We start from the raw sequence: 22084 nt of genomic DNA on the forward strand, positions 1-22084 counted from the left end.
TGTGTATGCGAATCTAGTTTATCAACTAAAAGTTTAATGAAATCTAAACACAGTTTATGTATTTCTGGTCTAAATTAAGAGTGCTTTAAGTGTAACATACTAGATTTTGAAAACTTACTATGAAAAATTAAAATATCTCATTAATAACTTATATTGATTACACACTGTAATGATAATATTTGGATATATTGAGCTAAAGAAAATACATCATTAAAATTAATTTCAACTGTTCCTTTTTACTTTTTTAAGGTGGCTACTAGAACATTAAAATTACTTTTGTGGCTCACGTTATATTTTATGTACTGGACAGTGCTGGTCTATAAGACAAATATTTTACATATTCCTACATAACTTTTGCTTACAGTTCTCTAGTTCATATATGTCTTATCTGTAACATTTATAACTTTCTATATTCTGCTTAAAAGGAGAAAATTTTGAAAGCAATCCTATGCAGGTCTTACTGTATTCATTGATATGTTAAAATAAAATCATACTATTTGAGTTATAAGTATACGGAATTTTTTTTTTTTTAATTACTCCTCTGTTACATAATCCTTATAGGAAGATATGTTTAAGAACACTAAACCTAAAAAAAAAAAAGCTAGCAACCCTTTAATGGAACTACTGGTGATTATCTACCATCTGTTCAAAGAACATGAAATTCATTTTGTATGTTCTAGACATATGAAAAGTCTATCCTAACACATATTTCAAACAAAGTTCATGCAACATTCTCACCTCTCTGGCTTATTCTCTGAAAAATTTTTAATGATTTAAACAAAATGTCTAACAGTAAAAGCAATGTGGTATATTCAGAGACACGCTGATCTATGGAAGGGAAAGATAAGAAGTAGATCTGAATATACGTAAGGACTTAGTATATGATAAAGATGGCACCCTGGTGGCACAGTGGTTAAAAGCTCAGCTGCTAACCAAAAGGTCGGCAGTTCGAATCCACCAGCCGCTCCCTGGAAACGCTATGAGGCAGTTCTACCCTGTCCTATAGGGTTGCTATGAGTTGGAATCGACTATAACAACATACGACAGAGGTGCACTTTAAAGTGGGGGAAAGAGATTATTCCATAAATAATATTGTGAATAACTGGCTAGCCCTTTGGAATTGATTTAAAGTTGTTAATTTATGTCAAACATTTAGCTCAGTGCCTCGCACATGGTAAGGAATAAATACTAACTTTTATAATCATTAGGAAAAAAATAAAGCTAAATCCTCCTTTCATTTCTTACACAGAAATAGGTTCCAAATGGGTCAAGAGACAATGCAAAAAAAAAAAAAAAAAAGTCAAACCATAAAACATTCTAAAATACAAATGAAAATTTTTATCATCTTTGTACAGGAATGGGTTTTCTAAGCATGTCTTGATAACCATATCAGAAAAGACAAGACTATTAGACTACATAAAAAATTAACATTTTTTATACAACAAAAAATACTACACAAAGTTGAAAGCTGAAAAACTTGAACTGGGAGGAAATTATTTGTAATACGTAAGATATGACGATCTTCGGGAAAACTCAGACACCTATAACAGAAAAACCAGCTAAAGCTATAAAAAGGCAAATCACAAAAAAGCAAAATGGCCAATAAACATATGAAGCAATGCCCAATCTTGCTAGAAATCAAAGACATAAAAACAAAAATGAGAGACTCGGAAGATGAAAAGGCTGTCGACACTCAGTTAAGGAGATGTGGGGAGATGGCCATCAGCTTGCGTACCATTTACCGGTGGGCATGTGGATTGGGACAGTCTTTCTGGAGGGCAGTTTGGTACCATCTATGCAAATGGCTCAGCAATTCCACTTCTAGAACTTACATAAGGAGATAGTCCGATAAAGGTGAAAAGATCCACTCAGTTTAAGAATCTGCACCGCAGTGTTATTTATAAAAGTGAAAAACTGGAAACAACTTCAACATTCATTAATAGATATCACTTGATTAAATTATGGCATGGCTTTACAATGAAATGCAGACCTTGAAAATGATGAAGTAGATTGATATTTATTGAGTTCCCAGCAGACCTTTGAACCAGTTTGGTCCGGTCTGATCCCCTGCTGAGAATCTGCATTTCTACACCAGATATACTGAATCAGAATCCACATTTTAACTAGATCCCCAGGTGATTTTTATGTATTCCCATATATTTGGGGTGGAAATGCAGATTCTCAGCAGGGGGTCGAACTGCACTCAGTCAGTTTAAAGCCCTGGTTCCTGGAGAAACAAGTCTCTACTGAGTCTCCAGACAACAAGATCAGACTACACGTTTGTTTTAACCATGAATTTGGATTATTTGTTATCTCCTCTCCGTATGCACCTTGTGCTAATGAAAGGTTATTAGGGGATGTTAACCTGAGTCTATGAGCCCCTTGAAATATATGCAAAGTTTTATGTGTGTGTATACATTTTACTATGGAGTCCCTAAGTGGCGCAAACGGTTAAGCGCTTGACTGCTAGCCAAAAAAGTTGGTGATTCAAACTCACCCAGAGGCACTTTGGAAGACAGCCCTTGTGATGTGCTTCTCAAAGGTCAGAGCCTTGAAAACCCTATGGAGCAGTTCTACTCTGCACACATGGGGTGGTCCTGAGTCAGAATCGACTTGACAGCAACTAACAACAATATATTTTACTAGGAAGAGAGATGGCTTCATTAGAGTCTCAAGGAGTCCCCTCATCTCCGAATGGTTAGAATCACTGGAATATATAGCTTAAAATACCAACTTGTTGTATAACTTTGCCTTAAAGCACACGTGATCGCACAGCCCGCTTATTCATTAGTCAACAAATATTTATTTAGAATTAAGTCATACCTAGTTTGGTAACCCAATTACTGTAAAATTTTGGAATAAATTTCTTTACCCTCTTTTAAAGTATTTTTATATGAACACATACATATACAATCTCAAAAGATCCTCTAGCAGCTAAGAGACAGAAAGTAGATTTAAGAGTTTTAAAGTTATATCGTTAACTTCTGGAACAAGTCATTTTTTTTTTTTTTTTTGAATAGTCTTTTGAGCCTTGCATACATTTGAGCACCTTTAATGCAGATAAACTTAAGATTTATGACTTGGAAAAAGACTTATCCTTGTCAGGATACCTAAGTCGTCACAAATCACATAAAGGCTAGAACACAATCCACTAACCAGTTCTAAATGAAGAGAGTAATAAATGATTTTATATATTAATTTTTAAAATATGTCCTATAACTTATGGATGCCATATTATAAAATATATGATGCCAAATTTCGGACCTTAAATTTAACTGATTTTTAAAATATCTCATTGCTTGGTAAAAATGATTCAGATACACAAAACAAGAAAAAAAGGACTATTCTGACTGGTTACAATAACATCACATTGATACAACAGGTTACAAGGAAAATTAGCAACTGTAAATGAACTGAAACCAAAGGAAAACATAATTTGGATTAAATCAGATTATCACATTTTCTGGAGTCAGAGGCAGTAAAATATAACAAGTAAACAAAGAACCATGAATCAATAAAAGGATTTATTTATGTATTTATTTATTTCACATATTAAAGATAAAACTATAAGCCTATTAGGTAATATAGGCTTATAGTTTTATCTTTAATACATGAAAATATTTACTTTCATAAATTGTAACTAGTTCTTAATGGGTTTAGGTTTAAAAAGCACTAAAAGGTACTATATGCTTTCTGTTATGTTTTAGTATTCCCCAAACTTGCTTAAAATAAAATTCTATAATATCAAATTTTATTACAGTAAATTTGAAGGCAATCCAAGTTCAGGTGGATTTTTACTTAACCGAATTTTATATGAAGTAAGTAGGTCTTCTGTTGGGCTCAGAAATGCATATATTTTTAAGGCTGTAATTTTATTTACAGAAGGTGATAAGACCTGAGTAGCTACACTCCAAATTCTCCTAGAAGATCAACTTGTAATTTATTTTCATTCTTCTTTTTTTAAACTACTTAAAATGTTGAAGTGCTTTTAAGCATGAATCTTAGTTACAAAAAAACTATTTAATGTGAATTTAACTAAGGCAGAACACAAGTCTCTGGTATTAGTGATGACATATACCCAAGGGAAAGCGCCTTGCACTAGAGAGTACCTTTACCAGATATTCCCAAATGAATAACATAATAAACATTTAGAGAAGTCATTAAGTACGACTAATGGAATTACAAGAAAGAGAAATCCATAAGCCCAGCAGCCTTTGTAGGTATCATCAGGAAAGACACCTAAAGCGATACAAAAGCTAAGGCAGAGAATATACTGACATGTGCAATGCTAAGAGTTGCAAGAAGTTCAAATAAACTAGGACAGTCCCCCCCCCCACAAAGTTAAAAAATAATCACACATCTTCAATATGAAATGACTGGGCATTCAACAGAGCACACACATGAAGAAAGCAATATGGTCCTCCATCAGCTTCTCTATAAAAAATATGAGGTATTCCATCAAGTGTAGAAAATACCTTACTCCCCAAGTTCACATTGTTTTAACTCTGAAAAGGTTAAACACATAATTAGGATGATTTTAGTGAGTTCTTCAACAAAAGATGCCATATAATAAGTCTATCATGTCAAAAATTTAACACAAACACCACAAGCGACTTGTTCTTCTGCTCCTAAAAAGGAAACGCTACCTGAAAACAAAAGCAGGTTTTGCAGTCTAAGATATCAATACATAAAAGTCATTTTTAAAAACAACTTTTTCCCTGATTACAAAAGTATTCCCTGCTCATGGTTGTTTATTACAGAAAATTAGAAAATAATGACACATGCATGCTTGCACGCGCGCGCGAGCACACACACACACACCCTACCCAGAATCCCACAACCCAGAAGCAATCAATCTTTTTTCAATGCCTAGTATATGTTTTTTCCAAGCACAATTGTATGTAACTGTTTTTGTAATCTGCTTTTTCACCTAGTAATATATTGTAAATTTTACCTAGGTCATTAAATAGGGTTTTATAAAATGACTGTAATGACTGAGTAGTATTCCATTGTATAGATACACCTCAATTTAGTTCCTCAGTCCTCAAATACTGAACACTGAGGTTGTTTCCAATCTATCACTATTGTAAATAACACTGTGAGGAACATTCTTGTACACAAACTGTTGAACGTATTTCAGATAATGTCCTAGAAAGAAATTAATCTAAATGGAACTCCTAGGTCAAAGGGTATATATATTTTTAAGGCTTTCAATACAGGTATCGAATTGCCTTCCAAAAAAAGTACCAGTTTGCTTTCTCACCAAAGAAGGTGCCAGTTTCCCCGTGTGCCTAAACAACACTTTTAGTTTTTTCAATATTTTTAATCCGTGTAAATTTGGTAACTGGAAAAATTATGTCACTGTTTTTATTTGCATCTGTTTATTACTAGACCAATTGAGCACTGTTTATATGATTACTAGCCATCTGTATTTCTTCTTTTGTTCATTTTCCCATTGGCAGAACTCTATTTGCATAAGTCTTTTATATATTAAGAATATTAACCCATAACCCTTTGTCATATATGTTAAAATATTTTTCTCATTTTGTCATTTATCTTTGGTTTCTGGCATTTTTTGGCATAAAGACGTTTGTAATGTTTATGTAGTCAAATTTATCAAATATTTTCTTTATGGTTTATTCCATAAAAGCCACTCTTGTGTCCTGTTCAAATTTACCACTACACCTGGAACTTAATATTACGTTCTGTCCAAACTAGACCTCTTCGTGTTTGAATAAGTAAATATTCAGTACCATAAATTTTGAGGATGTCACATTTTTAGGACGAACTTTCAAAATGTGTGCTTAAGGTAACAAGATATTTTACTTAAGGACTCATTCCTTTTAAAGCTATGTGCTTTGCTCTGGGATTGCAAAATCAAGGGGTCATGCTTCAACCCCAACTCAGCACATTAAGTGTAGCCATGTCGTTCAGGAAGCCAAATATTTTCTATTTTATTTTAACATCTTCAACAGTAAAGAAGGAAGACCAATCTCTCTATGTGACGCAATGAAATCTGCATTTTTACTTGATATTTAAACTCACTGCAGTATAAACTGACCTTTAAAATATGCTTACACGCAGGGCTTCAGTGTATCAATATGTAGTTATATAACTGAAACAGTAACCAAAAAAAGGGGGTATATAACTGCATCCTTGTATATTAGACCTTTCATACCTCTCGGAATTAGGCTCTACAATATTCAATTCTCGTTATAATTCTCCCTCACTTTTCACCAGAAACAGATCCCAAGTCCTAAAAACCTAATCTTCAGGGTAAACTGTTTCATTTTGTAAAATGCTGTATATTCCTGTAGATCTCTAGTCTGCTATTTTTAGAAATAATAAACGGAACAAGACATAACATTATACCTATTTAAAACTCGGACTACCTTGAAGAAAGCTGTATCATAACACTCATAAACTAATTTTTAGTATTTTAATAAACGAAGTGCTCAACAGCTTCTTTTATATACGAACGCTACAATGATATTTGTGAACATAGCTTATTTAAAATATTTTCCCCCAGGCTAGATTTTAAAAGTCCCATTCTTCATAAAAACATAGTGAGTTACCTCCAGCTGTAGGCTCTGAATTTTAGACAACACAAAGTAGTTTTTCCACAAACTTTCTAATTTACTCTCTTCTAAAGGCTGGAAAACCCCGCTTAAGGTTTTTCATACTCATCAGACATAGGAAAGAAACAAAATAAAACAAAACACAAAAAAATGGGCCTTTAATTGTAGGATCTCTGACACAAACATAAGGAAATTCTGAGTTATAGATACTTCACAGTAAGCTTTTTCCACTGACACGGTAACTTCTGTCAACATTCAAAGAAAATTCAGCCCTGGTCAAAGGTGACAGTTTGACAATCCTGGAAGCTAACATCCTCTGTTTATTTGAACAAGTTTATACTTTCTGCACAGGGAATTGTTTTTTCTGTACCTGTCTTGATCTCTCAAATTCAAATCACTACACGCTTTAGCGCGTTACATCTCCAAGATTTAACTCTTCAATCCACCCCGCCTCTCCGCCCCCAAGGAAAAGTGTGAGAGAAAGTAAGCAACAAACAGTAAAAGAAACACATTTCTGGGACCAGTTTCTAGGGATCTTTGCCTAGCTCTAAACATACAATTGGTTCAATTTTCTTAAAAATTACCCCAAATAATCAAAATTCTTCTCTATCTCAGAAATCATAATTAGTAGCTCTAAAAAGCTTCAATAAAACAAGACAACCATAAATCCTTTCCAAATAGAGTTGTGCATAAAATGAGATGGATACTTGAGTTCTCAGTCAACAGACACACGTCACAGGACTCCACCACACTGGCACAAATAACCCTTCTGTTTGTAAACAGAGGCCACGGGGACAGCTGAGAACTCTGCTCTTATGAGGTATATGGTAACGTTTGTGCAAGAACAACCAAGGACAATTTAGAGTAAACATTAAGACTCTCTCTGCGTTAATACAGTTTCTACCAGGATTATATTCCCTAGTTGTAAAAATATTTATCACCAATATTCATAAACTTAAAAAAAAGCAACCAAACATATAAAAATATTTTCTATTAAAACAAGAGCCCATTTTGGAATAGAAAGAAATATAAGCTTTAAAGAGACCAAATGCGGTTTTGCAAAGCTACAGTTAAGCACAGTGGTTAGGACTGCTGCTCTGGTGTCAGCTCCGCCTGGGTCTGTCTCCAATCCTGCCACACTAGCAATGTGACCTTGGACAAGTTACTTAACTTCTCTGTGGCCGTTTCTTCACCTTTCACCCCTCTGAGGATCATGAGTTCAAACATGGCAAGAGCTTAAAACAGTGTCTGCTTGGCACACAGCAAGTGTGCAATAAGTATTAAGTATTACTTTTAGGCACTGGCATATTTTCTAAAACTCTCGGTTTTAGACAAAATTTTAAGTACTTTTAAAATGAATTAATTTTTTTTCTTAAAAGAATGGCATAATAATTATTATATTGACAACTAGTACCATATTTTTTTCACAAATAACATGCCCACATAGTGTGCCCACACATATCATGTGTGCATACCTCGCTTGTGAAAATGGGGGGGGGGTTGCGTGGTTGGCAACAATGTATAATACGTGCGTTATTTACATAAAGAATCTTCCCAGAAGAGCTCATGAAAAGTAGAGCTATAGCCTAGAGTGGTATATAAATAATGGATGTGACTGTTACTGGTAACTTTGGCTTGATTTTCCATATGCTGAGAAATCCCCTACCAAGGGAAAACAAACCATATTAGAAAGCACTTGGGTTTGTCCTGCTATCATTGCAGGGTAAGGCCAAATTCACTTTTACTAGCCTGATGGACACTGAATATATTAGTCACCAAGTTAATCCCAACAGATAATAACAATTGACTGGCTCATCGATGTATTTCCCCTTGTCTTCCCCAACCTTTCCCTAACTAGTCAGAAAGGAAAGTTTTTACATTTTCTGAGAATCTCTAACCATATTCTACATCTTAGTATAATTTAAAAAATATGAGTCAGCACAAGCATCTCAAAAAACTAGCAGCACATAGAAAAATAAAGAAGAAACGTTATTCGGAATGCCAAAGGCAACAAAAGAATAAACAGAGAGTGAGTATCGCAGTACGTTTTACAAGCTAGCACCAAAAAAAAGCAGGTAGGAAAAGATAAATGTTCTTTATCAATCAATACACGACTTTTTCATCATCATGGTATTACAATACATGACAAAATGGATGTAATTATTATGAACAAACCCGAAGAAGAATATGTTTTGCATGTGACAAATTATAACTTCTTCTTTCTTGAGTATTGGAGGGAAATGGGAAGTCAAGACACTTTATGTATTTAACCTCATTTGCAAAGTGCATTCTGCGTAACTATGCAAATGAGAATGCAGTATTTCTTTTAGTAATGCGATCCAAAAAGAAAATTTAGGTGCGGTAAGCTGCCTCTAATCTGCAGACACATTTAAATTCCAATTGAGGAATCAACTGAGTCATTATACTTCTTAGAACAAGATTAAAGGCCTGAAAAAGACCACTTGCTTCCATCATTGAAATAATATTAAACGTATCCTCTCAAGCATGTACTTCTCCTCAATGCTCCATATAACTCTTTCTCCAATACTCATATTAAAAGTGATCTACCACTTAAAAATTACCCAGCAGGGTCAAGGAAGAGTTTTAGGCCTGACAATGATTTCTCTAGAGCTCTATTGCTGTTGTTGTTGCTAGCAGCTGCCCTGGAGCTGGCTGGTGATTCATGGGGACCCCATGCACACGGAACAGAGTGTGATCGGTTGCAGATCTGACTGTGGTGATCCATGAGTTTTCATTGGCTGTTTTTTGGAAACAGATCACCAGGCCTTTCTTCCTAGTCTGGCTCCACTGAAACCTGTTCAGCATCATAGAAACACACAAGCTTCCAACGACAGAAGGGTGGTGACGGCACGTGAAATGCATTGGCTGGGTTGGTCTCCTGCGTGGAAGGGGAGAATTCTCCCAGTGAACCACCAACCCACCTATGTTGTTGCTGTAAGGGGCCATCGAGTTGCCACCAGCTCACAGTGACTCCATACACAGTGGGGTCAGACCGTTGTGATCCACAGAGTTTTCACTGGTGATTTTCGGAAGTAGATCACCAGGCCTTTCTTCCTGGTGTGCCTAGGTCTAGAACCTCTGCTGAAACCTCTTCAGCATCACAGTAACACATAAGCCTCCACAGACAGACTAGTGGTGGCCGCACTCGAGGTCAGGAATCGAACCGGGTCTCCTTTCCGGAAGGCGAGAACTCTACCGCTTGAACCACTACTGCCCTCACCCTACCTTTAAACCAAAACACCAAACCCACTACCGTCGAGTCGACTCTGACTCATAGAGACCCTACAGCACAGAGGAGAACTGCCCCATAGGATTTCCAAGGCTGTAAATCTTCCTTTTTCTTTCTTTTTTATTGTTTTATGGTAGTTCTTTATATATTCTTTTTTTTTTATTATTATTATTGTGCTTTAGATGAAGGTTTGCTGAGCAAACTAGCGTCTCATAAAACAATTAGCACACATATTGTTTTGTGACACTGGTCATCGCTGTAAATCTTTAGGAAAGCAGACTGCCACATCTTTCTCCCGCAGAGCAGCTGGTGGGTTTGAACTGCCAGCCTTTTGGTTGGCAGCTGAGCACTTTAACCACCGTGCCAGTATCCTTCTAGTGGATTCAAACTGCCAAACTTTTGGTTAGCAACCAAACGCTTAAACCACTATACCACCAGGGCTCCCACATAGTCACTACTAAATACACGGGGTTCTGAATTACATAAATCTAAGGCAAAACCACTGCCGACTCACAGCGACCTTATAGGACCTTATAGGACAGAGTAGAACCGCCCCACAGAGTTTCCAAGGTGCGCCTGGTGGATTTGAACTGCCAACCTCTTGGTCAGCAGCTGTAGCACTTAACCACTACGCCACCAGGGTTTCCAAATCTAAGGCAACTCCTCTTTAAAGCTCTAACATTCAAGGATCCATGTACAATGCTGTATATTTCACCTGAGAGAAGACAGCAGCAGCAGCATTTTTGCATTTTGCTTTTGTTGTTAAGACTGCTTCCGAGGTCGCTCAACTTTGAGGAGAGTTGAGAACAGATTCAAGAATGTCTTGCCTCTCCTTCCAAGGCTCCTAAGCTTTGAAGAGAGTTCAGAAAGATCCAAGAATGTCTTGTCTTCCCAATTGGGTATTCAGGTTTAACTCAGTAAAGCTGCCGTGAACCAGTACAATGTACAACAGGTCAAAGACAAACCACATGGCATCTGACGTTAGTCTTATATGTTTAAAATAAAGACGTGACGCTACAACCAGGTTAACATGTGGAACTAAATTTGAAAATACAAACAGGAAGCACCCCCACCCCAATATTACCATTTTAAAAAAAAAGGAAACTAAACCTCAAAGATACCTTCCAAGGAAGTCATGGGTGTGACCAAAACTAACAAAAGTAATAAAACGTCATCTAAAACCCTGAAACCTCCAAAAGTTGAGGGTCTCATTCAACCAACTAAAAATCACCTGTAAATTACTCCTCTCTTTTGATTAATAAACACATCACAGATTTGAATATGTAAAATCTTCTCCAAACTGGCTTGGGTTTTTCAATAGTAAAGGAACATCACTTAAAAGAAAACAAAGTCAGTATTTTACTTCAAATAAAGAAGCTATAATTAAGAGTGAAAGCAATTAAAAAAAAACTTTTTATCACTACAATGCTTACGACTTAAATGTGCAAAAAACCTGCCTGATTGATGGAAACTAGATTGTTAAATCTTTCTTATTCCCAGAAACAAGCATAAAACTGCTGTGTTTCCAACATTGCAGGGGAAAAAATACTTCTGATTTTACAAAACTTCTATTCACAAAGTTCAGATTAAAAAAATTTTTTTCCCTTTAAGCACCACACATATTTGGGTACAGGAATACTTCAGAATAAATAACCATTTATTCTTATTAAGCAGTTCCAGGGTCAAAGTATTTTGATACTTTCTTATGTAGTAAAACAATATTCTTCAGAGTTCAGTAGCCTGGAATTATCAGATAGCTTTTAAAAGAATAAGTGTCAAATGACCAAAAGAAATTAAAAAAAAAAAAAACTTTTTTTTTTTTGGTTTTGTTGCTTCTTTTTGAAGAATAATACAGTAATCTACACTCTAATAAAAGGAAAAAAAAATGTCACTGGTAGGTAGAAAGTCCAGAAGTCTGTGAATAACTTTGTGAAATACATATATGTTTGTGGGGCACTAGAACAAAATGAGGCTTGCTTTGATTCCACCTTCAACCTGCAATCTAACCTTGAGCTCGTTATTTACCTATTTAGAACATCTTCCTTTTACAGTCAGATAAGACTACCTACATCATCTGTTGTTCACACAATAACAAGCCAAATGAACTACCACAAGCATGTTCATAAACATATACCTAACATAAACCACAAACAATTCAAATCCTAGCAATAACAGAATTTGAAAAAAAAAAAATTACACAGGTACCAAAAAAAGCAATAAATGGTACCCTCGATTAGTCCTGACATGGTTTTTGCATATGTAAATGAAATGAAAGACAAAATCAATTGAAAGCAAGAAAATGGAGATGAAATGAGAAGTCAGGGTACAATAGGAAGTGCTGAGCAAAATATTTATGTTGTAACACTCCTAACAGTGATAGTACTTTTTCCCCCTTCTACACATATCCTGAAGTGCCCATCTAAAAAACATATCCACCTTAAATGGCTTAACACAATCCACATGAATATCCTGTTGGCAGAAGTATGAATAGTGAAAAGGCAAGACTAATGAGTAGGTGGGATAATTTATTTAGTTGGGCATACAGCAAAGATATTATGCAGAGTTTAGCTCCAAGTTATGCAATAACCAAACTGCTGATGATAGAAATCAATGTTTTTTTTTCTCAAAAAAAAGTTCTCTCCATTACTTTCCTGTGTCTTAACCAAGTGGTTGGAATTTTTCATCTTCTAGATAACACCTGATCAAAGGTGTGGTTTTATTTTAATTATACATGACCCACACAATCACAAATCATCGCATGGTACATTTTTCTTAAAATCACCAGCCCCTTGTCACATTTAGCACTAACAATTCTAACAACTGTGACCTCCCAAGAGACCGAAATTGGTACCAAAAAAAAAAAAAAAAAATTCAAAGCCTTAAAATAAAGTCAATCAACAGGATTCCCCCATACGAAATGATCAGAAACTATCCAACGTTCATAAAGTGTTACAAAATGAAATGAGAACACAAAAGCCACCCGAAATAAAATATATCCTCCCTTACGAACTACGGCCAATAAATATAAACAGTATAAACAAATGAAAAATAACAGAAGACAGTGGGGAAAGAGGCAAAGTTTTATTATGTCATTTGAATGATAAAAACAAAATTCTTTGAGATAATATAGACCCAGCAGCTGAAGGCTTATTATGGCCCAGGCAACTATCCAACCACTTTGGAAACCTAAGATATAAGCAGGCTATAAACACCATGTGAAGACTGAAAAAAAAAAAAAAAGACAGTATATTTGGTAACACACTGGCCCTTTCAAGGAGCATTCCCTGAAGACATTTCAGTGACAATTTATGGAACTGTATTTAGGCAAATATCTACTGTTTCTCTATGCTTTGGGAAGAGTACTGATCTGAGAGTTCTGAACTACTAACCAGCTGTGTAAACCCAGCAGACCACTTACTCCACTCATCTGGGCCTCGGTTACCTCATCCGTAAAATAAAAGACTAGCGTGATCCCTGAAGTCCTTTCTAGCAGTACTACTTATTTGATACAAAGGTATGACTAAGATCAAAAGAGACAAGAAGAAAAAACTGGGCATGGCTCTTCGAAAGAAGAGAGAAACAATATCTTTTTGCCTTAAAAATTCCGGTGGTTTTCATAAATCCCATCTTCCTAAAAGCTGCGGCTGTGTTCTGTTCTTTGCCTTTCTCATCACTGCTGGCTACAAGTGTTTGGGAACGCTTCTTGCTCCACACAAGTTCTTTCCTCTTTGATCAGCCTGACCGTCTTGCCAGATTCCTTTAGCCTCAGACCAGCTTTTGTAACACAACTCCCCTTCCGACTCTCCATATCTACCCCCGACACCAGGAGCACTTTTTTTTTTTTTAACTCTTTATCCTTGCTAGGAAAAAAAAAAAAAAAGAACACACTGCATCCCACTACCACACGTTCGAGCCCTGGCCTGGCGGGTCCTGATGCGGGATCCCACACTCCCATAGCCTTATCAAAACGCTCGTGTTTGTTGTCTTAACTCCTTATAAGGCACTGTTCCTTGAAGCTTTGCTAATACATCCACTCCACCAGGCACCCCCGGGCTTACCCCAACCCCAGGAGTCCCAGACACCGCTTTTGAGAAAAGGAGGAAAAGCAAGGAGTCGGCAGAGGCCATTCGGAATTGCAACACAGAAGTGGGAGGCAGCTGACTGCAGCCCCCTGCGCTCTTAAGAGCTCAGCGAGGGGGGTCCCTCACACACCCACCCGGACTTGTGCGCACGCACAGTTTTTATGCTCTACACCTTCCGCCCCGCCACAGCCTCCACACAACAGCCGTCGCGCGCCTCTGGGGCCCCAACACTGTCCCCCGCCCCCTCCGCAGCCCGCCACGGCCCAGCCCGGCCCCCATCTCCCGGGTCTCCCTCTCGCCCCTCACCAGCGCGCAGCCCCGAGGCCGCCTCACAGCCCCGGGAGCGATGGCGGCGGCGCTGGCCTGCCGGGCGTCTGGGCGGCCAGATCGCGGGGCCCTGCCTGGGCGGGCTCCCCAGCCTCTCTCCCCAGCCTGGAGCCCAGGGCTCACCCCGCAGCGCCTACCTCGCTCTGCCCCTCGGGTGCCAGCGGCCACCTCCGGCCCCAATCTCACGCTCGCTCGCTCCCTCCGTCGGCCGGGCCACCGCGCGTCTTTGCCTGCACTCGGTCCCCGCCCGGGGTGACGGCTCTGGCCGCCGACTCTCCTCCCGCCGGGGCCCACGGGGGCGCGCGCGCCAGTGGCGCGCGGAGGCCCGGCCGCGCGCGCAGCCCGCAGTCCCGAGTGCGCCCCGCGCCGGCGCGCGCCGCTTCCTGGTTCCGCCCGGCGCGCACTCGCGAACCCCTCGTGAGCCCCTGCTCCCCCTTGGTTTCCCTCCGTAGGAGGGACCCGGAACCCCCTCCGAGCACCCGGGGTGGCGGCGCCCTGGGGTGGGTAGCGCCGCGCGCAGCCTCTTTGCACCGTGGCTTCCCTACTCAGCTCCGCAGCCGGGCCCCGCGTCGCGAGCACATGCTGCTTTGTTTGGGTAGGGTCGACCACCACTAGCAAGGCTGGGCCCGTCTGTGGCTGTGGTGGTGATTGGCCCCCCTCCGCGGCCCGCCCACCTCCCTCCCCAGCGGCCGAGGCCGGCGTTCCGGGTCCTCTCCCTCCCTGGCCAAGTCAGAAGTCCACTGCTGTTCTGATCAATAATTATCCCGGGTTTGCTCCCAGGAGGGCGTCTCAATCAGGCTCCTGCCGCTTCCCACCTGGGAATGGTTACCGCAGGAGTTTAAACTTGCCCGGCCGGCTTGATTCCCCCCTCACTGTTCCAGGGTGACTCTAGGGAGGGCAGGGGCATCTGAGGCCATTTCCCTCCCTGGGGAGTCTGGTTAGCTCCCCCCAGTCAGAGCTGCAGGAGGGGCTGCTCTGTCCAGAGAAGGAAGTACAAGCAGGATCACTTCTGTGGAATCCAGGAGAAGGGGGTCTCTGAGACCCTTTTCCATGTAATGGGAAGGGGGTGTGGCATATGAGAAGGCAAGCCTGAGTCACCCCCTCTCCTCCCCTCTGGCTACATCTCTGGAGCTGGCCAACCGTTTCCCTGGCAACCCTCCAAGGGCCAGTACCAAAGCATGGCATATTAGATCTCCAGAGGCCCAGCTGCAGGGGGCAGAGGGGAAGAAGGACCCCCCACACACACACCAACACATACACACAGAGTGCGCCTTCCCTACAGTCACCTATAGGTCGTCAGCTGCTAGTCTTCATGTCCAGAGATGACCCAAATTTGCAGAGACCAAGTTTTCCCATAATCCTTTGGCAGCTCTTCCCAGCACCCTTTCCTTCACCTCCAGAAAAACATCAGCCACAAAAGTCTTTGTGTCTGCAGCTGATCATGAAGTCCTTCTTCCCCCACTCAGGGTACTGCTCCTATCCCATACACCAGGCCAACACCTGGCACAGTGACCTACATAGAATAGATGCGAGGAGCTCGGAGGCTGGAGCAGGAAGCTGGATGAAGCACCAGCCCTGAGCTCTAGGACAACCCCTCTGACAGTCACTGTCCATGATCTGACACTCCAGCACTTCTCTTTCTTTTATGCCTTCATACCTGTGCATATGCTGTTCCCTCTGCCTGGGATGTCCTCATGCCCTCCCACTGCCTGCCTTTCTATGACACTTGCTCCAGGTAGCCCTGAAACTCTACATTCTACACCTACTATTTATCCTTGCCTAGAAAAAAGAACACATGGCATTTCAGGATCACTTACCTGTTTCCCACTATACGTTGTTCACACCTGTATTATGGTGCCTCTCATGCTGAAGGGCGAGTTCTTATTTACACGTCTTTTTTTTTTTTTCTACCCTCAAGGGAAGACATGATATCCCATTCACCTTTAAATCCCCCCACCTCATGCCTAGTCCAGAGCAGACACTCAGTAAATATTTGTGGAATGAACTCCACACTCCAGAAAGGTGAAAAATGGAAACCAGGAGGACTGTGTAGTAATTAAGAGTACAGAGTCTAAAACCAGACTCCCTGTCAACTCCCAGAGCTGTGTGACCTTGAGCAAGTTTTCTGCCTCGATTTCCTCACTGAAATATGGTGATAATAATAGTACCTACCTCACAGTGTTGTTGTGAGAATTAATACACATAAAGTGCTTCAAACATCATAAAACAACAGCTAAGACTTATGCCCCCCTTCCTAACCCATTGCTATCAAGTCCATTCTGACCCCTGGTGACTCTATAGGACAGAGTAGGACTGCTCCATAGTGTTTCCAAGGAGTGGCTGGTGGATTCCAACTGCTGACCTCTTGGTTAGCAGCCGTGTTCTTAACCACTGTACCACCCCCCTTCCTAGGGCTGCTCAATTTTGGGACTCAGTCCAGTACCCTGGCTGCTGATGAGCCCGCCAGCTGCAGGGATGGTAGTTGGAACGCCCTAGAGGGTGGGGCAGATAGGCAGTGTCTTGGTGCCTCTTTATTGCTGTCTCTCATTGTACACCTCTGACTGATCACTAGGCACCAAGCTAGACTTGGCTTGCTGTGTGCACAGACATGAAGGATGGAATGTTCTGGATGACTACCTCAGCAAGACAATCTGAGACAGGAAGGAAGGTCCAACACACCTCTCCCTGCTTGACAATTCAGATGAGTCGAGATCCCCTTCTCCTGGGCCTCAGGGACATATTCCCCTGAGAGAACACCAAACTGAGACATGACCCAGAAGGAGCCCTAGAGGGAAGGAAACTACACACGAAGCTGGGATCCAGAAAGACTCCACAGAAGAGCCAAGCAGAAAGGTCCCAGAGAGATGCCTAGAGATGCAGAGGGTCCCTTGGAGAAGTACTCGGCCTCATCTCCTAGTCCACCCTGGCCTGACCCAGTAGAGAAAGAGGCTTGATAGGACAGCCTGGAAGTCTAGTATTCAGCCCTTGTCCAAACATCAGACCCACCCCCAAGCAGGGACTAACTCCATCCTCCTGCCCTCCCTCTCAGGGACAAACACCCAGCTCTCGCATGTAGTGGTTAAGAACTCAAGCTGCTAACCAAAAAGCTGGCAGTTAAAATCTACCAGCCGCTCCTTAGAAACCCTATGGGGCAGTTCTACTCTGTCCTATAGGGTCGCTATGAGTCAGAATCAACTCTCTGGCACACAATAACAACAACCACGGAAAGCAGCTCTCCCACTTCACATCCTCCCTCACGACAGTCAGGGCCATCATGAGGACATTTTCTGGTAACGTAATTGAAACTACAACCACTGTCCTCTCTACCCAGAGACCGAAGCTCCACTCATGTGGCTTGCCTCCCTCTGAATCCCAAGAATCAGTCACGCATTAGCCAAAAGGCAGTACTTGAGGGGCCCTTCTTTGTTGCCAGTGGGGATGATTCCTCCCTATTAAGTCAGCACAGGCCCCTGGAGCCAGGGGGCAGTGGTGGGGGCGGGAGGAGGCGGAGGACATTCAGTAGGCAGGAAGGTAGAGACCCTAGATCTCCCGGGCCTTGGAATGGAGGTTTGTCCCAGTGAATGGTTTGGGAGGGGCTCTGTTGGTGCCAGGCCTTACTTCTGCCAGAGTGTGGGAGCTGTGAAAAGAGCCAAGTTTTACAGTTAGATCTGGTTCCAAATCCTAACTCTGCCAACTTACCAGTTGTGTGACCTTAGGCAAATTACTTCTCTGGGGGCTTCAGTTTCCCCTTGTTTGTATGTCACAGTTAGGAGGTATAGTATACATTTGTAAATGCAAAGTATACTATATATTTGTAAATGCACAGAATCTTTCTGGAAGTATGTGCAAGAACTAGTAACTGTGGTTTGCCCCTGCAAAGGGCATCTGGGGGACAGAAAAGAGGAGACTAGCTTTTCATTGTATATCCTTTGCATCTTTTGAATTTTGTACTACGTGCATGTAAACCCAAAACCCATTGCTGTACAGTCTATTCCAACTCATAGCGACCCTGTAGGACAGAGTAGAACAGCCCTATAGGGTTTCCAAGGGGCGGCTAGTGGGTTCGAACAGCTGATCTTTTGGTTAGCAGCCGAATGCTTAACCACAGTGCCACCAGGGCTCCATGAAAGCATTAGTAAAATGAAAACATTTTAAAGGAAAAAGTAGAGAGGGAGTATTTGTGAAAGCAACAAAGCACCGTGCCTGGCTTGTGGAAGGCACTCAATAAATGAGCATTATCTTTCTTCCCCTCAGCTGAGCTCCAGCCCCTAGCCTGCTGGGCCAACAGGGAGCGGGGCTTCCAGGAGAGGCAGTGTTTGAGATGGCTGTACAGGTCTTTGCAGGACTCACCACCTGGAGATTCTCACAGGATCAATCCCAGTCTTGCTCCTGTGTGCTTCATCTGTCTGGGCTCCCTTCCAGCCAGAGCTAAGGGGGTGGCTCTCTGGAAAGTCCAACAGCCCTCACCTGCCTGTGGGGACAGGGTCACCATGCCCTCTCTACCTAGAGTCCTGGGGCAGTGCTGCTTTACACAGAGGGGGCGGGGCTGATGCAGAGCAAGGGAAAAGCTCAAAAGTCAGCCCCAAAACCAAACCAAACTCACTGCCGACCAGTCAATTCCGACTCATAGTGACCCTACAGGATGGACTAGAACTGCCCCATAGAGTTTCCAAGGAGCACCTAGCAGATTCGAACCGCCACCCTTTTGGTTAGCAGCCATAGCACTTAACCACTACGCCACCAGGGTTTCCAAAAGTCAGCCCAGTGCCAGGCTAAGATGAGGCTACTACAGTGCCTTGGGCAGGAGGGCAGGTCAGTAGGACTAGAGCAGGCGGCCAGGGGGACAGAGGAGAGAGCCTTTTGGATACTGTGGGTCCTGGTGAGAAAGGGACTGGGAGCTGCACTAGTACTGCCAGAGTCTGGGGGAAGCCCTGTGCTATTTCGGGGATTGTCACTAATCCAACAAGTATTTAGAAAGCCTCTAGTATGAACCAAGCAGTGAGAGATAGCCCTTTAGGCAATTAGATGGATAAGAAGAGGTCTGTGATACAGGTAGGATTGAAGGGCTACGGAAGCACAGAGGAGAAAACGCCTAATTCTACCAGCCAAGGTTTCTTGGCACCTACTACGTGCTAGGCATTGTAACCGAGTCTTAGCAGCAATCCTGGGAGCTGGGTCTTCTTGTCCTCCTTCTACAAATGAGGCTCAGGAAGGCAGGCACATATGCCCAAGGTCACACAGCTAGTTCAAGGTGGAGCCAGAGTTTGTACCAGGACTTTATGACGCCAAAGCCTTGTGTTTTCCTCTCCACCACACTGACTATATGAAAGATGAGGAGGCTTGCACCAGGTGGCCAAGGCAGGAATGGCACACCAGGTAGGTGGAACACAGGAGGCAAAGACGTGAGGTTGAGGGAGGTCAGTGTATTGGGGCAACGACAGGGCTGAAGCATGGAGTGAAGGGAAGGCTTATGCTTGGCACTGATCCCAGCAGGCAATGATGACCAAGCCAGTAGCCAGAGAGGAGGGACTGGGGCATTAGCCAGGTCTTCTTTTTGGCTTTATATCCCCCATTTGCTCCTTGGGCTAGCACGCCCTTTATGAACCTTGGAGCACAGCAGCAGGCAGGGAAGATGTGGGTGGGTCTACGTGCTTAAGAAATCAGGAAACGATGAGAAACAGAGACATGGAGAGGAACTCCCTCCAATCATAACAAAGGCAAGTGGGAGAGTGGTGGGGGTGGTAGGGACGGAGATGGACAGCCCCCCCCAACACAATGCCTAGAGGGCTTGAGGTTGGGTACAGGGCTGGCTAAGGCACAAAAGAGTTCTTGTTGGGCTGAAGAAGGAGAACCTAGCTTAGCGGGAAGAGGGGCCTGATAGTCATCGTGAATCAGGATGAGAAGCAGACCTAACCCTGGGCTGCTCAGGACAGCACCAGCCCCACTCAGCGGCCCAGCCCCATCCAGTGGCTCACCTCTCCTCTATGAGGAGCACTTGAAAAGGGCAGTCTCCCCACTCCCTTGCTGGGGAGCACAGACCCTGCATCCCCTCTCCTTGTCTAAAGAGAACCGGGCCTGGGCCCCTCTCCCCCAAGGCAGTTGGGCAGGGCAGCTGGGCAAAGGAAGGCAGAATTTCCCCCTTCCATCCACACTGTCCAGTCCTGCCCCCCTCCCCACACTCTTCCCAGAAACGGAAAACAGTCAATATGCCTCAGGCGGGATAGCCTTGTGTTCTCTTGGTGACTTCACTGTAAACTGGCTTCCCTGAAGAATGATGGGGGACAGGGGACAGGGGCAAAAAGGCAGATCAGGCTTTACCAGGGACCCAGCAGCGCCTTACCCTCCTCCAAATTCATACCAAATTCCTCACCATGCACAAAGATGCCCTCTTTAGGTCCTCATCTGTCTTCATGGACAAGAATGGGGGCAGCATTTCTACAGGGAGATCCCAGGGTGAGGAGGCTTGAGAACGGGCCTTCTAAGAGCTAGGGGATGGGGCTGGAGTGGAGGTGAACAAGCTAAGCAGAGACATGGTGGGGTGAAGCAGGATATTTAAGACCCCAAGGGTTTCAGCTCTCCGCCCCCCCCCCCCCCCACCTGGGTGCAGAGCTACTTCCTGGAATGCCTCCAGCTTTCCTGGGAAGGCCCTTCACTCCCACCCCCCCTCCCCCTGGCTCCCACGCAGCAGGAGCTCTCCTTGAAGAAGAGACTTGGAGCAGAGGAAACAAAGGCATCTCTGTCCACCTCCCCACCCTCAGGAATGGTCAGGTCAAGGTGACCTCAATCTGTTCTCCCCAGGTAGGGGCATCTGCAGGGCCTTTTCAGCTAACCTGGTCCCCAATGGCAAGGCAGGGGACTGGGGACAATTCTTTTCTTCCTCCATAAACTGAACCCACTTTCACATAAGGCCTCTATTCAACAGAGGAGGGGCATGGGCTGGCATGGGGGTGGAGGTGCCATGCTCCGCACCACACAACAGTTATGGGCTGACCCCATCAAAGGGAGACATCCACATTCTGCAAGTGTGTGCTGGGGTTGGGAGAGATGGAATGTCTGCACTGGGACCCTGCCCACAGGGCCAGGCAACGTGGATCCTGGTGCCGCTCACTGCTCAGACAGCTTTGGACAGCTCTCTTTCCTGGACTAACCAAAGGGGATGATTTTGGCCCCGTCTACGAAGTGTACAACCACGTTTGCTCACGAATATGCCATGATTTAGTTCAGAATATGTGTATAGTGTGCTAACTACAGACTAAGCTGGGGACGGTTATTATTCCTAATAAAATATGGCCAGTCTTCTCTTTGGTGAAGTATTCCATAAGATTTTTTACTTGTTCCTTACTTTTCACCTAATTCCGTGCCTTAGAATTGGGGGTGGGAGGCAGTAGGGGCAAGGAGGCCAGCCTGGGACCCCAGCTTAGTGTAGACCCTAAGCACTTTCTGATCTTCCTGAACCCCAACCCCTAGGCCTCAGTTTTCTCCTTCATAGAATGGGCCCCTAAAACCACCAGGTGCTTTGTGGTGGGAAATAGCAGAGACCAAACCAGGGGACTGAAAGCAAAAAGAAACCCCAAATTTGACATTTCCGGGTAGTTGTGTTATCTGGAGCCATGACCACAGCCGCCTCTGCCCCCAACCCAACTCTGATGTCCTCCCCTCCCCCACTCCCTTGGGTGGCCTTTGCCAATCCTGGGAAGGCTCCAAAACTCCTCTCACTCCCCACTGCTTCTCAAGGTGAGAACACAGACACAAAGACACAAAGAAAACAGGCAAAGAAGGACACCCAGCTCTGTGTCTGATCCTGCCTGCTCATAGCACAGAGTGGGAGGAAGGAGAGAAGGGATTGT

The 22084-nt window shown here is 42.9% G+C and overlaps 1 protein-coding gene across 5 annotated transcripts in view; it reads right to left on the reverse strand.

Moving 5' to 3' along the window:
- The window catches only part of STAT5B (signal transducer and activator of transcription 5B), an 82526-nt gene that overhangs the window by 58633 nt on the left and 1809 nt on the right, over positions 1–22084 (reverse strand). For 2 of the 5 annotated variants that reach the window (XM_049858839.1, XM_049858838.1), the window contains exon 1: positions 14375–14555. The exons of 1 other annotated variant lie outside the window; for it this stretch is intronic. The gene's annotated coding sequence lies outside the window, so the exon portion shown is untranslated. Of the gene's footprint in view, positions 1–14374; positions 14556–22084 lie in introns of those variants that run through there. 2 more of the 5 variants (XM_049858842.1, XM_049858841.1) reach the window with 1 other exon arrangement.

This window comes from Elephas maximus, chromosome 19 (assembly GCF_024166365.1).
Source record: "Elephas maximus indicus isolate mEleMax1 chromosome 19, mEleMax1 primary haplotype, whole genome shotgun sequence".
Taxonomy (NCBI): Eukaryota; Metazoa; Chordata; class Mammalia; order Proboscidea; family Elephantidae; genus Elephas; species Elephas maximus.